The 17,565-nt window shown below is 44.7% G+C and overlaps 1 protein-coding gene and 1 pseudogene across 3 annotated transcripts in view; one reads left to right on the top strand and one right to left on the bottom strand.

The window, feature by feature from the left end:
* SH3RF3 (SH3 domain containing ring finger 3) overlaps positions 1-17,565 on the top strand; it is a 382,241-nt gene that overhangs the window by 56,441 nt on the left and 308,235 nt on the right. The gene's annotated exons all lie outside the window — the stretch shown is intronic.
* Positions 102-508, bottom strand: LOC109394065 (zinc finger protein 706 pseudogene; annotated as a pseudogene).

Genomic DNA, 17,565 nt, shown 5'->3' with positions numbered 1-17,565 from the left:
GTGGGATCCGAACCGGGGTCCTCTGGCGTCCCAAGCCAGTTCTTAACCATCATGCCACTCGGCTGGCCCTGACTTCATTTTTTTGTTTTTTTTCCCTGTAGCCCCTTTATTTTTGCTGACCAACAGTTTGTTAGAAAAGCAGCTGCAGGTTTGTTACCTAAGATCTGAGACAGTAGAAGAGTCAAAGGTGTCATGAATTCACCTGTAAACAACTTTATGCCTGAATATCAGCGAATTCTGGAGGAAGTGGAGTCTTAGGATGCTTGCTCTCAAAGTGCTGCTTGAAGGTCTTAGGGTCTGGCATTTGCGTCCTACGGACAGTGCATATATATATATATTAAGGCAGCTTTGGCAGCAGCCTTTTGGTCATTCCCTTGTTTCTTCTTTTGTCCAGCTTGCTTTTTGGCATTTTTCTGCTGAGACCGAATCTTCTGCTGTCCATGAGCCATATCGCCGCCGCAGCCTTGGGGAAGGCCACTAAGCCTCGTGCCCGGCACGCTGCGCAGCTCTCCCAAGCGTCCCAGGGCCCGCCTGCTCCTCGCAGCCCCCGCCCACTCCTGGCCCTGACATTTTTAATAACTGCTAAAACAAATAAATATTCCCATGCCTCCAAATGAATCACAAGATACTTCGTATTTTGAACTGGATTTTAGATTGGGATAGAGAATCCTATTATGTCACTCTAGGAGATCTGTATAACTTGTTTTTCTCCTAATAAAGGAGCCCCATACATGACTTTGAGGTGAACACTTTCCTACCTGGCACATTTGTGAGGATTTAGGAGCATGTAGGAGAGAGAAGGCCCCTGGCGAATATTATTTGCAATATATTCAACCTACTAATTTCACATCTACTTTGTAGCTGTTGGGCCAGAGTTTAGTTATATTTTTAGTAAACATGATTCTGTGGGTCTCCTTATCTTCCCAGTTTATAACATAAAAGAATGCTATAAACTGGGTGGAAACTTAAAAGCCACTTAGCTGCTTCCCCTGTATGGACTTAGGAACTTGGCCTGACTCCTCCAGGCCGTGCTGGGCCCTTGCCCTGGTGCCCTGCTCCTCATACGCGCTGGCCCAGCCTCTTACATCAGTTAATCACTATTTATTGAGCACCATGGCCATGGTCTGCCTTGTCCCTACAGTGCATACTACTTTTTCGTCATTACAACAAACAGTCCCCAAAGGCATCAGTTTACCTTCTGCTGTCTTAGGTTGAGATTGAAAAACCTACTTGAAATTCCAATGGTTGCCCAATTAAAAAAAAAAAAGCATCATTCTGATTTAACTCATTTAGTTGCCTCTATTTAGATTGAATTAGTGAATTTTTTTGTCCTAGAATGTAAAAGACAGCCATAGACTTTCAAAAAGTGACAATGTGTGCAAAAACTCAAGATGGTGCTTAAGGCTACACACATGTAAGTATATATATGTATATATGTACACACATGGCCTGTGTGTGTGTCATACTACACATGCATGCATACACTTGAGGATTGCTTCAGACTTTTCTCTGAGGTTATCCTCCTTGATGGTGACACGGTTATAGTTCTCAGCTTATTCAGCACAGATTTGGGTGCTTTCTGTGTGCTGCCCTTCCTGGGCCTAGTTTGCCCAGAATGTCCATGAACATTAAGTCTTGGTGTGTCATGCCTCTCGAGACTCCTGTGACCCCTCTGCAAAGCTCATCTTTCTAGGGCTCTGGCCCGTTGCAGTGGGGGTACAGCATGGGGACTCCCTCCATTCGATTTCCCCTCCTGGGTGGTGATGGTACCTCCGGGGGCAGTGAGCAATCCCTGCTTGCAGCTGTGTGCTCCCTGCACGGCTCTCAGGGGTCTGATGAGCTGGAAAACCAGTATGTGATTTACCACAGTTCAGGGTCTTTCTGAGAGCCAGACCTGTTCCCTGGGCCCAGGAAGGCTTTTCTGCTGCCAGCACCGCCTTCTCTATCTGCCACCAGCAGACTTCTGTAGTCTTCTTAGTGTAAGATCCCGAAGCAGAACAGAAAAACGGTCTGATCTGGAGCATGGCTTTCTCTGTCCTCAGCTGTGTGCTCGGTTCCCAGGGGGTTGCTGGTCTCCATGGGCCACACCATTTACCTATCAGGGCTGGACAGTGTATGATACTTTGCCCTCCAGGGCTGTGCTCGCCCCAGATTTGCCTCATCGTTCCGATGGAAGACCAGGTCCAGAGAAACAGCAACCCCAGTCATCATGGCTGCAGCTGGAAGGGAGAGTCTGGTGGTCCTTTCCTCTCTCTCAGACAAGTCTGTGTGGTGAGAAGGAAGCCATTCTTTCCTGGGCTGCTTAGGGAATGATTAAGTGCTAAGTGCTTCGGTTGAGTTTTTCACCATCACATCATGTGGTGCTGTTGTCAGTGTGACTTTTGAGACTTTTCTGAGAGACACTGCCTCAAAAGCAAAATATTACAGTTAGGTTAAGCATTGACATCCATGAATAGAATAATGCTTTAAGGGTAGTTGAAAGGGAGAAAGTGTTTGCTTTTCTGGGGCATTGTAAAACAGCTGGCATTTATTCTAGCGTTTTAAAAAATAAATCTGAAAATATGTTTAAAGTGCTCTTTTTATTCTGAAAAATAGACGCTTCTTTTGAGGTAAGAGGAGCTTTATTCCAGCACCTGCCAACTTCCTTCAAGGCTGGACGTGAAGGGAGAATGTAGGTGGTCACACGAGTAGAGACCTGCAGGTTCCAGTAGGCACCTTCTGGAGGCTCATTTGGGGGTAGATGCTTCCACGTCCCTGCTAACAGAGGCTTCTAGTACATTCTGTGACTTTGATGACAGTGTTGTGTTTCTTCTGGGATGGAAAATGCTGCTTATGATACCCCACAGTGACAGAGAAGCCCCAAGTGTCGTAAGAAGGATATGGTGTGAAGTCTGGCCAAGAGCATCACGCAGTTACCTGTTCTGGGAGTGCCCTGGCAGCACCTGTGCTTTTACTCCTCAGCTTCTTCATCTGATACCTCACCACCCAACAGGTGGTGAATTTCGGTGTTCAACCCATTTTGCTTTCTATGTCATACCTCTTTGGAGAAAAGTGACCATCTCAGTCAGATTATAATTTCTCTCCAAAGAGTTTTATTTAGCAAAATAAAAAAGCCGTATGTTATTGATATCAGTATTCATCATTTTTTTAGACTCTTCCACCAAATGACTTCCTAGCTTATCACAAATATATACTTTGGAATTATACCAGTTTGATGTCTTAGTAAATAATCAAAGTTGGAATTACAAGCCCAGGAAAATAGCTTTTATGTTTGCATCACTGTCAGCTAGTTGTCTGGAGCTTCTATCAGTTCTGACTGTCTTCTATGAAGTCCGCAAGTGTGAGACCCACTTTGCAACACTGGTCAGAGTTTTCAAGCTGACAGTGACAAAAGATCATGGTGTGAGGTCCTTCCAGTGGTTGACATAATGTTGGAAATCATACTCTTGGTGCATAATTGCACAATGGATGCCTCCATGAAGTTGGAAACAAACAGCGGTTGTGTGAAATGGTATCATAATATGTCTTTAACAAATCTGTTCACTGTTTATGATAAAGGAAGTGGCAGAACTAAAAAGGAGACGAAACTTCTAAGTACTTTTTAACATAGTGAGAGGAAACTTCTAAGTACTTTTTAACATAGTAGTTGTTGCTGCTTTAACTTACCTATTATCAGGTGGGGTGATTTGGGGCATGTGAGCTTTAACAAAAACTGTGATCAAAATCTTTTCCTCTATCACGATCATATTGGTGTCTTAGTTTTATATGTTGTTGCTGATGGGTTGCAAACTTGCAAAATGTTGATTCCTTTTCCTGTGGAATTGTGTAACACCTGAGTGAACAGATTGTTAATGGAGGTGGGAAAATTCCCAAACTCTCATTGCACCTAATTATGTTGAGGCGACCTAGTGCAATTTTTTCGTATTGTTTTATTTTCACAGCCAATGTGCACTTAAAATCATCTGCAAATTGTTTTTAAAAAAATTCAACTAGGTGTCTGGTTTTTCTCTTCCTTTTTCAGTCAAACGACCTGTTACCCACTGATAGGATAACAAATAGGTACAACACACCACACTGAGGCTCAAATTAATCATTTTTAAGAGAGTGTTTGATTTAGAAAGCATTTGATTCAACATTTATGGTATGCAAAGCACTATGCTATACATAATGAGAAAATAGAAAGAGTATTGTGAAATTTTGCCCATTAGGATCTCACAGTTTTGTTGGGGAGATAACTCCAATGAGTTTACTAATTGCTTTAATGTAGGAGTCAGCAAATCTTTTCTATAAAAGACCAGATAGTAAATATTTTAAGCTTTGCAGGCCACAGCTTTGCAGTCTAAGTTCTGTTGTTCAACAGGAAAGCAGCCATAGACAATATGTAAACGAATGTGGAAAAAGACAAGGAGAGATTGCAGTTGTGAAGGAGTTCCTGTGTTCCATGCGCGGGGTCAGAGGAAGGGTAGTGACAATGTCACTTGAAGGGGAGAAGTGGAGGGTATATACTTAGGAAAGTGGATGGAAAGGTCCTTTACGGACACCAAAAGGCAGGAGGTGACTGTGAAATAGGAAAGGAGGTGTTTGGTGACTGATAGAGAATCAACTGGAGGTTCCATGAGGATTCTGCGGTGGCCCTGAGGGCTCAGCTGAGGTGTTGGGTTAGCTTGACTGGTGGATACCTAACCATGAAGCCTGTTAGAAGAAGGTCAGATCAATTATGAATCAATGGACTTGGGGTGGAAACAGTCTATATTGTTGAGTTACTCCTGATCATTCTCAGCAACCTAAGAATAGGGAGAATGGAGGCCAGCTGGCCTGGGGTGACGGTTGACATGAAGGAAACGAGCCAGTCCCTCTCTTCTGGGGTCTGCTCTGTACTCGGCACTGTCTTCCATGGCATCTCGCTTCAGGTGCAGACATTGCTCACATTTTTACATGAAGAAATTTTAATTGAGGAAAATACAGTTCAGAGAACTGGGGTGACTTTCTCAGGGTCATACGGTTAGTAATGTATTAGGTAATAATGTGCTCCTTTCCCATCATATATTCTGACTTTAGAATAAGCTTACATTCTAGGTGTCTTTATGGATCACCAATCATTTAATGGATGAGATTACCAGGCTGGGTCTTTTCTGGCTGGATAGAAAAATAATGACCATTTAGGGTTATTTAGACCAGGGTTTTGAAAACGTGTGTTTATTTATTTTCAACAGACGATCCCTCTGCTTAACAGAAACAGTTAAAGGTGGTGCTTTTCTAGATGATGAAAGGGGACTCAGTCCAACTGCTCCCACCCCTGCCGTCATTTTTGGGGAAACAGTTTGAAAAACATTTGCCTGGTCTACCCATGCTCTCATGTTGCAAGTGAGGACACTCAGCAACAGAAGTCAAAATGGGTTAATTTTGGACTCAGGGTTCTTATCACCATCCCATATTGGTTCCTTGAGAGCAGTTTGGCGTATGGCACTGACCTGTTTGTCCAACAGGTTACTTAACTTCTTTATGGTTGTGTCTGTACCTATAAAGGGAGCCTGTCACTGTCAGTCTCGTGGGGGTTGTTTAGGGAAATCACGGCTTACTAGAAAGTGACCTGAAATGTTTGGCTACCAAAAACAGGAAAATTAGTTTTAAAAAATGTCTTTTCCTGAGCAGACAGCATTTAAAAAATGTAGAGTATTTGTGGCATGTATTACTCATGGGAAAAAGACTTTCATTACTGGGAATTTAATTTTCATTAGCCTAGTACATATTTGTGTTGGATTTAATTAAGTCATTTGTATAGAGATTTGGTAATTTCTGTAACTGCCAGTGTGGTCTTCAGGTTGGATTTTTATTTTTAAACAGGATGGAATAGTGTGTGAGATGTGGAGGAAAGCCATAACTAAATGTAAGAAAGATAATTCAGATATGCATTCCAACAAGACTTTTTACGTTGAGCTATATTTTCTAACAATTTATTTTAAAATCTGAAAACTTGTTTAATCCCTGGGGCTTTCAGTGCTGCCATCATGGTGGAGGTAACAGTGACATATGAGCTCATACTTTGACAAATGTGAATGGACATCAGAATTACTTCAGTTCACTGTGTGGTTACTGAACACCTGTGTATGTGCCCTGATTTTATGAATATTCAATTTATGACATTCATCTGGTGAGATGCCAGATACTACTGAGGTAGCCATAGTTAAATTCAGGGCAATTCACAAAAGCAGGAATATAGTGATGAATGCTCCTACGGCTTGGAAATGTGAAGAAGCCTAGGAAATGTGAAGAAGTTGTGATGTAGATTTATTGACATCTAAAATGTCAGTGAAAAAATAAATCACTTAGTGAGGTTTGAAGGTGAATAAATAGAAGTAACAGATAAACTTATGAAGAAAAAAATGTTTTTAATTACATGTTTCAGGTGTGTAATGTTATAATTCGATATCTGTATACCGTATTTCCCCATGCATAAGACGCACCTTAATTTTGGGGGCAGAAATTTGAAAAAAATGTATTACATAAAGTTATTGAACTCAAGTTTTATTCATCATAAAATTCATACAACTCCTCATCACTGTCAAAACTCCCAACGATTAGCTTGTCCTCATCTGTGTCTGATGACGAATCACTGTCTTCATATATTGCCTCGTCCTCAGTAACCTACCGTAATATACTGGTAGCAAGTGCGAAACAATGAGTGCAAAGACAGCAAGCGTGAAAAAGCGGGCAATGCAAGTAAAAAAAAAATGCAACAATGAGTGCAAAAACAAGCACAAAAAAAGTGGGCAATGCAAGTAAAAAAATCTGCAACAATGAGCGCAAAAACAAGCATGAAAAAAGCGGGAAATGGAAGTAAAAAAATCTGCACCAATGAGCGCAAAAACAAGCACGAAAAAAGTGGGAAATGCAAGTAAAAACATCTACAACTACTGTATAAGACACACCCAATTTTTAGAGCCCAAATTTTTGAAAAAGGGTGTGTCTTATACATGGGGAAATACGGTACATTACAAAGTGATCATTCCCAAAAGTCTAGTTACTATCCATCACCATACTGTTGACCCCTTTCACCCCTTTTGCCCACACCCAACTTCCTTTTTCTCTGGTAATCACCCATCTGTTCTCTGTATCTATGAGTTTTTTTTGTTTTATTTTATTTGTTTTTTTAAAATACATTCCACATGTAAGTGAAATCATATAGTATTCGTCTTTCTCTTTTTGACTTATTTCATGTAGCGTTATACCCCCAGGGTCCATCCATGTTGTCATGTTGGCAGGATTTCATTCTTTTTTTATGGCTGGGTAATATTCCATTATATATATGTATCACTTCTTTATCCGTTCATCCATTGATTGGTACTTAGGTTGCTTCCATATCTTTCTATTGTAAGTAACGCTGCAGTGAACATAGGGGTGCGTGTATCTGTTTGAATTAGTGTTCTCTTGTTCTTCAGATAGATAACCAGAAGTGAAGTAGCTGGATCACATGGTTGTTCTAGTCTTAATTTTTTTGAGGAACCTCCATACAGTGTTTCTTAGTGGCTGCACCGAGTTATATTCCCACCAGCAGTGTGCGAGGGCACCCTTTTCTCCATATTCTCACCAACACTTGTTATTACTTGTCTTGTTGATGGTGGCCATTCCAACAGGCGTGAGGTGGTAACTCATCATGGTTTTGATTTGCATTCTCTGATGATTAGTGATGCCGAACATCTTTTCATGTTCCTCTTGGTCATCTGTTTGTCTTCCTTGGAAAAATGTCTATTCAGATTCTCTGTTCATTTCTAAATTGGGTTGTTTCTTTTTGTTGTTATTAAGTTGCATAATTTCTTTATATATTTTGTATATTAACTCCTTATCAGATATATGATTTGGAAATATTTCTCCTATTCAGTAGGTTGCCTTTGTGTTTTGATTATGGTTTCCTTCACCATGCAGGCACTTTTTAGTTTGATGTAGTCCCATTTGTTTATTTCTGCTTTTGTTTCTCTTGCCTTTAGAATCAGATCCATATAAACATCACTAAGACCAATGCAAGGAGCTTACCTGCTATGTTTTCATCTAGGAATTCTATGGTTTCAAGTCTTAAGTTCAAGTCTTCAATCCATTTTGAGTTAATTTTTGTATATGGTGTCAGATAACAGCTTAGTTTAATTCTTTTCCAGGTGGCTGTCCAGTTTTCCCAGCATTATTTATTGGTGAGACCACTCTTTCTTCATTTTATTATATGTTCTTGGCTCCTGTGTTGTAAATTAATTGTCCATATATGTGTAGGTTTATTTCTGGGCTCTCATTTCAGTTCCATTGACTTGGGGAAAATTTCTTAATATTTATTGCAATTTGATTTTGGATCCTAAAGGAAATCCCAGAGTTTTCAGATTTTAAGACAATTGAAATCAGATTAAACAATTTGTACTCCCTAGGAAGATAAGCTGATGGCGTAAAAAACACATTCTGGTCATTTCACCTACATTTATGTACTTTTTTTTTTAACAGTTTTATTGAGATAGAATTCACATACCATGCAATTCACACATTCAAAGTGTACAATCAGTGTTTTTTTAGTACATTCACAGGTATGTGCAACCATCACCACAGTCAATATGAGAAATTTTTATTATCTCAGAAAGAGTGTACCCTTACTATCACTCCTCCACCCCCACCCCCTACCCCCACTTCCAGCCCTAATCTACTTTTTGTCTCCTTTAGATTTCCCTGCTCTGAGCTTTCATATGAATGGGATCATATATTGGGTTGTTGGAAAAGTCATGACATATTTTTCTATGTTTTTCGTTGCAAAAATGCGTCATGACTTTTCCGACAACCCAATAGTATGTGGCCTTTTGTGACTGGCTTCTTTCACTCAGCATAATGTTTTTGAGGTTCACCCATTGTTGCATGAATTAGTATACTTCATTCTCTTTCATGGTTGAATACTATGCCATTGCATGTACTACCACATTTTGTTTATTCACTCATGCATTGATGGACATTTGGGTTGTTTCCACCTCTAGATTTACTTGTAATGATTGTATAGAAAGATAAATATATATTTTACATTTTCAGACTCAAATCATCCTTTTTTTCATATGAGAACTAGCTGGCGATTTACGGGAAAATATTGGTATAAAGCTTAGCGCCTTACAAGGAACATTTCCTACACAGCACTTCAGTAACTCCTCGCCTGACCCTGGGTCAAACTAAAGGTTTGGCAGATACAAGACTTTTCCAAGGTCTCCTGGCCAATGAATGATGATGGCAATTTCGAGTCCAAATACCATGCTCCTTCTGGTGCACCCAAATGAGTTTAGGGTGTTTCCTAAAATAAGCTCTGAAAGTTTTAGAACAGTTTGTTCAGCTTGAGTATCTACATCGTATGCCAAATCTCCATGTTAGGATATTCTAATAAAAATTCCCCAGGACGCTAGATTCATGGACAATTGCTGTTGATGAACTGTCTGCGAACTTCCCCACACTCTTGCCGGTACTCGGAGGAATCCCTAAATGTGGCTCAAGTGCTTGTATCACAGAGCCTTTCTGGGGACCTAGCATCAGTCAGTTTCAAAGCACTGTGGGATGTAAAACTGGAAATGCTGGTTCTTGCACGCCTCACCGCCAGGAAGACTTTCTAAAGCTCAGGCTGTGATCTCCCTTGGATATGCCTTTTTCCACGCTCCCAGGACCTCCTCGGCCGTCTTGGTGAACCCTCCACCTGCTGGCACTGCACCCTGCCACCCCCTCCTGGTTTGTAAGGGGCAGGCATGCTTGTTTCTCACTGACCCATGCAAGTGCCACCTCACCTCCCTGTCAGCCATAGTCCTTGGCTGAGCTGTCAGCTGGATGACGGCAGCTGTGTCACAGCTTCTTGTAATGGGAAAGCCCACCGACGTGCTCAGTTCTGTGCAAGTCTGAGGAAGCAGGGATTTGCTTCACTAGCTGGTGAAGGGCCCCAATTTAAAGTTGTGAGGTGTCCACTTAGCAGAGGGGATGTGCTTGGTGAGGTGGTACCTGTACACACAGGGGCATACTGTGCGTCTTTCACACATATGGAAACAGAGGTGGGCTTGGTAATTGCTGGAATTTAGGTATCACTAGGCAGGTGATGTGCTTCCTTCTCTCCACCCCAAAGACTGCCTGGCATGCAGGAGATCTTCCTAATGTTGAGTGCTCGAGCTCTGTCTGCCCAGAATATGGCAGTCAGGGCAATAGAGAATAGAGACTCATGGTGTTCTAGATGCTAAACAGAACTGCTAGCTTATTACAAACTCATTTTAAAAAACGCTAATTGGAAAAGGAGTACAAGTTCAAGAGAGGGAAAAAGAAGAGGAACCTGTGGAATGGGGTGGGGGGAGGCGCGGCCAATCACAAGGATCCTTGTCCACAGATTGGAAGACACACAGCCTTTTAGAAGTAGAGGGAAATAAAAATGAAAAAGTGAGATGATTTTTAAAAGGGATCCTAATATTTTGGCTCCTTGACTGAAAAGGGAAGCACTTTACAAATGTATTTGCAGCTGGCAGATAGTTAAAAAAAAAAAGACAATTTGGGTTCTGTCTGAAGTGAGGAAGCTCATTGGAGACAGGAATGGATAAATAACAGATGTCTTCATGTGCCCACTCATTCCAGTCCTTAGAAGTCAAGAGGAGATGAGAACATCTTCAGGTTGGGGTCCTGTGGCAGGTAACGGTCCGGGAGGCTCCTCCGGAGCCCCGGGAGGGAGCGATGTCAGTGAGGAGGAGACAGAGGAGCTGATGGTGGGGGCCTCCCTGTGCCCTGTCCAGGGTGGCCCCGACCCTGCAGATAACAGTGTCCACTCTTCATTGTGAATGTCCAACCATCAAGCATGCCCACCCCTTCTCAGCCTGGCTATTTTAAGAGCCTCTGTTTTATTTGAGAAACCCAAGTTCTTTGGAAAGCTGTTTAATTAAGTTCTCATTTGCACCTAACCGTGGCATACGTGGTAGGTTTCTCTCATTGGAGCTATTTTTAGGTTGTTTTCTGGAAAGATGCCTCTTTTCCCTCAGGCAGTCTCTGGCTGTGTGTCAGATAGCTCAGCTTTTGCATTGTATTTTTGTGAGCTGTTACTATTTTTGTTTCTTTCTTTCGGTGCTAATTTGACCTGGACTTCTGATAAGGTGTTTTAAAATTCCCTTTGGAACCTCCTGTGAGATGTTGGGCTTTTAAAATTTTCCACTTTAAAATACCAGATTTTTTACCTCACTTGCTTATGGAATGGAGTAAGTCCAGGCATTTGGAAGATTTCTCTAATTTCTCTTATACTTCTGGGTGCTAAGTTGCCTTGTTACCTAGCACCCATCCCAGTGAAAAGGGCTGGGTGACATGTCCGTCTTGTAGGCCTTCAGGAAACTGACACTAGAAACTTCTGCAGACGTGTTATATTTGCTCATCTGTGGGCGCAGGTGTGTTTCAGTAGTGGGAATCCACGTTATGTTAAAGGTCTGTGGGAGGCGTCATCTGGCTACCTTGTTCAAAGCATCCTTTGTAGGATGTGGGATAGAGACTGAGAGGGGTAGGGGCTCACTCAGGGTCACTCAAAGTCACACAGTTCTGTCCACCCTGGAGGCTATGTCAGATGGTGGCATAAGGGGCACAGAGGCAAGAAAGGAGGCTGTTATGTAGGCAGAAGTCAGGTTTCTGGGGTGGTCAGTCACTGAGACCATCACAGGGCCACGTCTGAGCGGGAGTGATGGTAGAGACTGTCCCCAGGCTGTTCCCTTCCTGCACCCAGTGTCTCCCTGGCTTGCTGGGGCTGGCTCACAGCTCGGTCCTCTTTGCCCCATAGCCTGGGTCCTGCTCCTGGCATTTCCTATCATTTAATCCTGTGACATGCAACCTTTGGCCTGGACGGTGGTTCCTGCAGCTCTGCTGTTACCTGGGAGCAGCCGGGAAGTAGACATTCCTCTCTAGTCTGTTTGGGGGTATCTAGAACCAGCTCCTTAGAACGTGTGCTAAGAAGGTGTGGCTTTGTCCCCCTATGAGGGTGGCCCCAGGTAATGGGACTGGATTTGGACAATGCTTAGAGGACCCATCTTTGCAGTTCTGGGCGCATGCTGTTTTGTGATTGAAGACCGTGCCCTGCACCAGGCAGCTTAGGTCTGGGCACAGTGAGTGGTGTAGGTCCCGGTGTGAACCTTGTGCTGGTGTGTGCGAGGGTTTGTCCTAGCAGCAGGAGAAGTTGCTGCCCACACACTCTCTAGCCCACTGTGGCCAAGTGAGAGTGAAAACCAGTGTTCAGCAGGACTGATCATACTTCTGCTTACAGTCTGACTCCTGACTTTTTGGGGCATGACCCCAGGGGGGATTCTTGCATAGAGGCACAAGTGAGCTCAGACAAATGTCCTCTGAGACCCTGGGCACAGGTGTGCAGGGGCCGATGTTACTTGCTCCCACTTAACCACCAGAGTTTCCGAGGTCCTGGTCCCAAGTGCTTTGTATAAATTCATTCGGCCTTTACTGCAGCTCTAAGAATGGGGGCCACTCTTTCCTCTCGTTTGCATGAGCAACACTTAGGTGAATCAAGACCGTCTCCAAGGTAGAGATAGGGTTTGAACTGAGCAGGGGTCTCTGCGCTACCTTTTGGTCCACTGGAGACGGTCAGGGTCCACTACTCTTCTGCTGGACTTGAGAGGAGCCCTCAGGGAGCAGAGTAGAGGTAGTTTGGAAGGGATGGGCTAGACCAATGTGCGTTTTAGTATTGCCTCTGCCACCTGCAAGCTCTTTGTCCTCAGGCAGGGGGCGTAATCTCTCGTACCCTATGTTTCTTCATGGTAAATGGGGGAGGATGAGGTTCTTCTCCTCCCAGGAGCAAATGAGATCCTGTTTGTGAAGGTGACTTGGGACTCAGATGCCCATGTATGCACAGGTGCTCCTTGAAGCAGGCTGCACCCTTGTTGGCCTCATATTTGAAACTCCCCACAGACATACCCAGCACTGCTCTGGCTTGCTTTGGCTCTATGTACTGTAAACACAAGGACAAGTGCTGGGTGTTGGGCCTCCACCTCCTGCCTGTATGTCGGCTGCTTCTGCCTCTCATCCACACCCAGGCTGGTCCTCCCTGAGCCCTCCCTTCATTATCTCACCTTTGGGTTTTAAGGTCTTTGAGGGTGTGGTCTGTGTATACGTCCTGGACCTTTCACACTGTGGCCTTCGTTATATGTATGTAATTTCATGAGTAAAATTGATCTGTTCACAGACTCCCCAGCTCATCCCACAAAGCTTCTGAAGCGGCTGGTCTCTGAAACGGAGTTACACGCTGCTCAGAGGGTGTAGCCACAGTGACAAAAGGTCTAAGCATTGGTGGAAAACCTCCCTAAATGCTGCTCAGTGGATCACTTCATGTCCTTTATGTGGGAAAATAATGGCCTCCTAGGAAATTATGTCCTGTGTTCCCAAGCAGCCAGCATTCCACCAATTCGTCTAATGCTTTTGAAATCAATACCAGGTACATGGAGTAAAAAAAAAATATATTGGTTGAGGAGCAAATGTTTTAATGAAAGTCATTGGCTATAACCGTATAGCTAAAGAAAATAGGAGACACAAGTGATGACTGGAGGGCTGGGTTTGTTGTGAGGAGGCTTGGAACAGGCACAGAGACATTCCCTGGGAGGTGACCTCGGCTTATCAGAGAAGGTGGTCGCTTTCTCCCCTCACTCACACTCATGGGACAGAATAAATGGACATATTCACAGCCTGTAGACAAAACTCAGGGGAAGAACCTCCCCCGACCCCCATCCCTGACTACACAGGGTCAGCAAGAGCCCTCCTGTAGACCCCAAGGTGAGGACGCAGCCCTGGCCTGGTCCTGGCATCTGCAGTGCTGCTCGAGCAGCCAAACCCCTTGTGGCCCCAGGACACTCGAGCATCACCTGTTTTTTTCAGGTCTAGTGAAGGCAGGTCCTGAACCCCTTTCAAAGAGAAGTTGATAATGAAATTCTCTGGTGATTGTGTTTCAGCCACTTTAGGGACTTTCCACTGTCTAAGGTTTCCTGATGTGCAGCTGTAATTGGATGAATTTAATTTGTGCTTTTTAGTTTTGTTTTCTCTCTGCGTCCCTGATGTTGTGCCCCTTGGTGTATGTGTCTGGGTAGCTGGTGTTGTACCCCTTCCTCATGTGTCTGGGTAGCTGGTGAATGATTAGCACAGCCTGTGATTCCCCCAGCCCCCTCTTCTGCCTCTTCCTTTCTCCCTTTCTTGCAGTCAGCAGTGATAGTTCTTGGAAAACTGAGAATTCTGGCTTCAGATCCTAGACGGTGGAGCCTGGGGCCTGGCCCTGTGACCCTGGGTCCTGGGCAAACCAAGCAGCAAAACAGCCTTAGGTGAACATGCTTTCTCCCTGGCCTCAATTTCCCCATCTGTAAAAGCCACATGGTAGCACCTACCTCTGGGGCTGCTGACAGCCCTGTCGAAATGCACAGTGCTCTTAGACTCTTGCATACATTTCAGCGAAGGGGCAGGAGTCTTTATTGCAGAATTCATAGAAATAACTTGGCTCATCAGCACGTTTCCTAGTCTTGATAGTAATATTTTAGAGGGAGGACATGATTTTACCGTAGTGCATAATGGGAGTTCTGCCTTGTCCTAGCTGGTGTCTTTGGGGCAGTGGCTCCACTGGTTTTGCAGTGATTACAAGGGAAGCGGCTCCCTGGGCGGGAAGCGTTTCTGTAGTCAGGAGCATGGCACTGGGTTCTGCCTGCAGCCAGCCTGCGTCCCACTCCTGATCTGCTCTTGCCTCTTGACAGGTGTCAAGGAGCACGTTGACTCCATGGGAATGCAAGAAGGGGAGGTGAAGAGACATGTGGAAGCCTCTTCAGAGAGCTGAGGGATAGCATCTGGGCAGATGTAGCACTGTAATTAAGAGGCTGGAAGTGGCTTTCTTGGTGGGTGCCACAGACCTTGGTGCAGACACAGAAGCCCTTCTAGTCATTTGACCTGTCCTGTTATGAAATGACTGGCCTTGTTTCAGGGCCAGTGTTCCTCATGCTTGCGTGCATGTAGTGTGGCCAGTCAATCACTGTATCATTGCTGGAGTCTTGTTCTTCAAGTTGCTTCTATGTTCAAAAGTCTGTGTCCCTCCTTGCCTCCTGAATAGAGTTGCTCCAATCCCGTGGCCTGCATGTGGGGCCCCTGTGACTGCCTCATGTGCATCAGCTTTGCATGACACATTCCTTGTCACTTTGGTACAAACAGCATAATTACTCTGTGTGTACTCTTGGGAACCCCCAGACTTTCCTAACCCATGACCTAGAATTTCCCCCTGCTATAGTTCACACATCCACCTTCGGCCTAGCCCGGAAGAACCAGTGTAAGTGCCACATCTCCATGAAGCCTTTCCTGGTCCTGTTTTTCTATACACACATCCTTGAACTCCTATAGCATTGTCTCTCTTCTGTGTAAGTGTAACTTCCCCCCATCATGCCTTGTTTCTTTTTATTTTTTAAGGAAATTTTATTGGGAACAGTGTGTTTTTCCAGGACCCATCAGCTCCAAGTCAAGTAGTTGTCTTCAGCCTATTTGTGGAGGGTGCAGCTCCTTGGCCCATGTGGGAATGAAACCAGCAATCTTGGTGTTACGAACCTGTGCTCTAACCACCTGAGCAAACTGGCCACCCCTGTCTTGTTTATTTTATAGACTGTAAATATCTTGAGGGCGGGGGCTGATGTATGCAGTACAGGACCTTCAAAGCCACCCAGCAGCAGAGTGCCTGCATGGTACACAAATGTACAAATATTGACATGTAGGAAGAGGTTCTGAATGTAAAATTAGAATATTCTACATTTGTGAAAATGTCAGACGGCCATTTGCAAAAGGCCTGAATTTCCACCTTCCATAAACTTTTGTGATGAACATTTTCAAACAAAAAGATGAAAGAAAAATCCATGCCAGAAGGATCCAAGATGGCAGAGCAGATAAATGCTGTGCCTGCCTCCTCCCATGACCACATAAAAATTACAACTAAATTGTAGAAAAGTCAACCTGGAGAACCATCTGAAGTCCAGCTGAACGAAGTCCTATATAACTAAGGATATAAAGAAGAAGCCATGTCGAGACTGATAGGAGGGGTGGAGACATGAAATGGGCTGGCCCCACATCTGTGTGTGGGGGTTGAGAATCCGGAGAAATATTTCAGCTGCAGAGTTACCTCCTGAGGAGCAAGGGGTCCCAGCCCCACAGTGGGATCCCCATTCCGGAGTACAGGAGCTGGGAAGAGGAGCCCCCACAATATCTGGCTGTGAACATCAGTGGGGATTCATTCTGTCCATGAGGGTGAGATAGAAGGTGGCTGGAAACCCAGATATTCTTTTAAAGGGCCCATACACAGATTCACTTGCTCGCAGGCATTCACCCTGGGCCCTTGTGGAGGGTTGACAACTCAGGAGGATTCAGAGACACACAGGGAGAAACTGAGTTGTGTGGCTTCAGAGAGAAGACTGGAGGGACAGTCACCATTTTCCCTGTGTAGAATCCTCTTCCTGTGCAGCCGGTAGGTGGGTGCCATCTTTCCTGTGTTGAACCCTCCATCAACAGCCAAATCTGAATCTGCATTGGCCTGGTGAGCTCTGCTTGCCCTGTCCTGCTGACTCCCTGGGACCCCAGCCTACCCAACTCATGTAATGCTGGAGGCACATTCTTGGCCAGCTGCCAGCCCTGCCTGTGTTCCACTCTTTCTTGGAAAAACTCTCAGGGGCTTGTGGGCCACAGGTGGGTGGAAGTTGGCCTCGGTGTGCTCTGAGGCTTTTGCTGAGTAGCTTCAGTCTCAGCACTGATGCCAAACCAGAATCTACATTAACTGGTGAACACCACTGGGCCCACCCTGGTGACCCCCTGAGACCCTGCCTTACCCAACTCACTGCGTGAGACTCTGTGAATGGCTGAGCCTTATGTGAGCCAACAGGCAGCATCAGGCCTCAGGGTGCTCTGGGCTTTTTACAGAGCTACCTCAGGCCCAGGACTGGTGGCAGCCATCCTCAGATCACAGAATGGCTTCTCCCACATGCCTCCAGGTCCAGCACCAACTGTGGATAGCTTTGTAGCTCCTACCAGATAGTCCCTGGCTGGTCACAGGCAGTGACTGACTTGGGCCTGCACCAGAACCCCTCCCAAGAGACCCCAGAACCAACATACCTGGAGGTCAGCTTCAGACCACAGTAGAGCACCACCTAATTAGTCCCACAAGCAGCATACTGAAAGGGTGGTTTCAAGGACAGCCCACTGGGGAAAATCCTGCTCAATGGGGTAAGCCCCCCTGGCACAGCAGCCTGTAAGCTGTAGACATGGCCAACCCCAGAGCTAGTGAGTCTGAGGGTGAATCCCACCCACTGATGTGCCAGTAGCAATCAAGGCTAAACTATAATAGGAGAGCACACACAACTCACACAAGGAATACACCCAGAGTACCCTGGACAAGTGACCAGGGAGACCGCACCACTGGGCCCCACAGGGCACCCATTACATCAGGCCACCTGGGTCAAGACTGGGACATATAGTATATCTACCTAATACAAAGAAACAAACACAGAGGCAACCAAAATGAGGAAGCAAACAAACAAACAAACAAAAAAA

This window comes from Hipposideros armiger, unplaced genomic scaffold (assembly GCF_001890085.2).
Source record: "Hipposideros armiger isolate ML-2016 unplaced genomic scaffold, ASM189008v1 scaffold_406, whole genome shotgun sequence".
In the NCBI taxonomy this organism is placed as follows: Eukaryota; Metazoa; Chordata; class Mammalia; order Chiroptera; family Hipposideridae; genus Hipposideros; species Hipposideros armiger.
The sequence above is the reverse complement of the archived record's forward strand: the minus strand, read 5'-3'. Positions and strand labels throughout refer to the sequence as shown.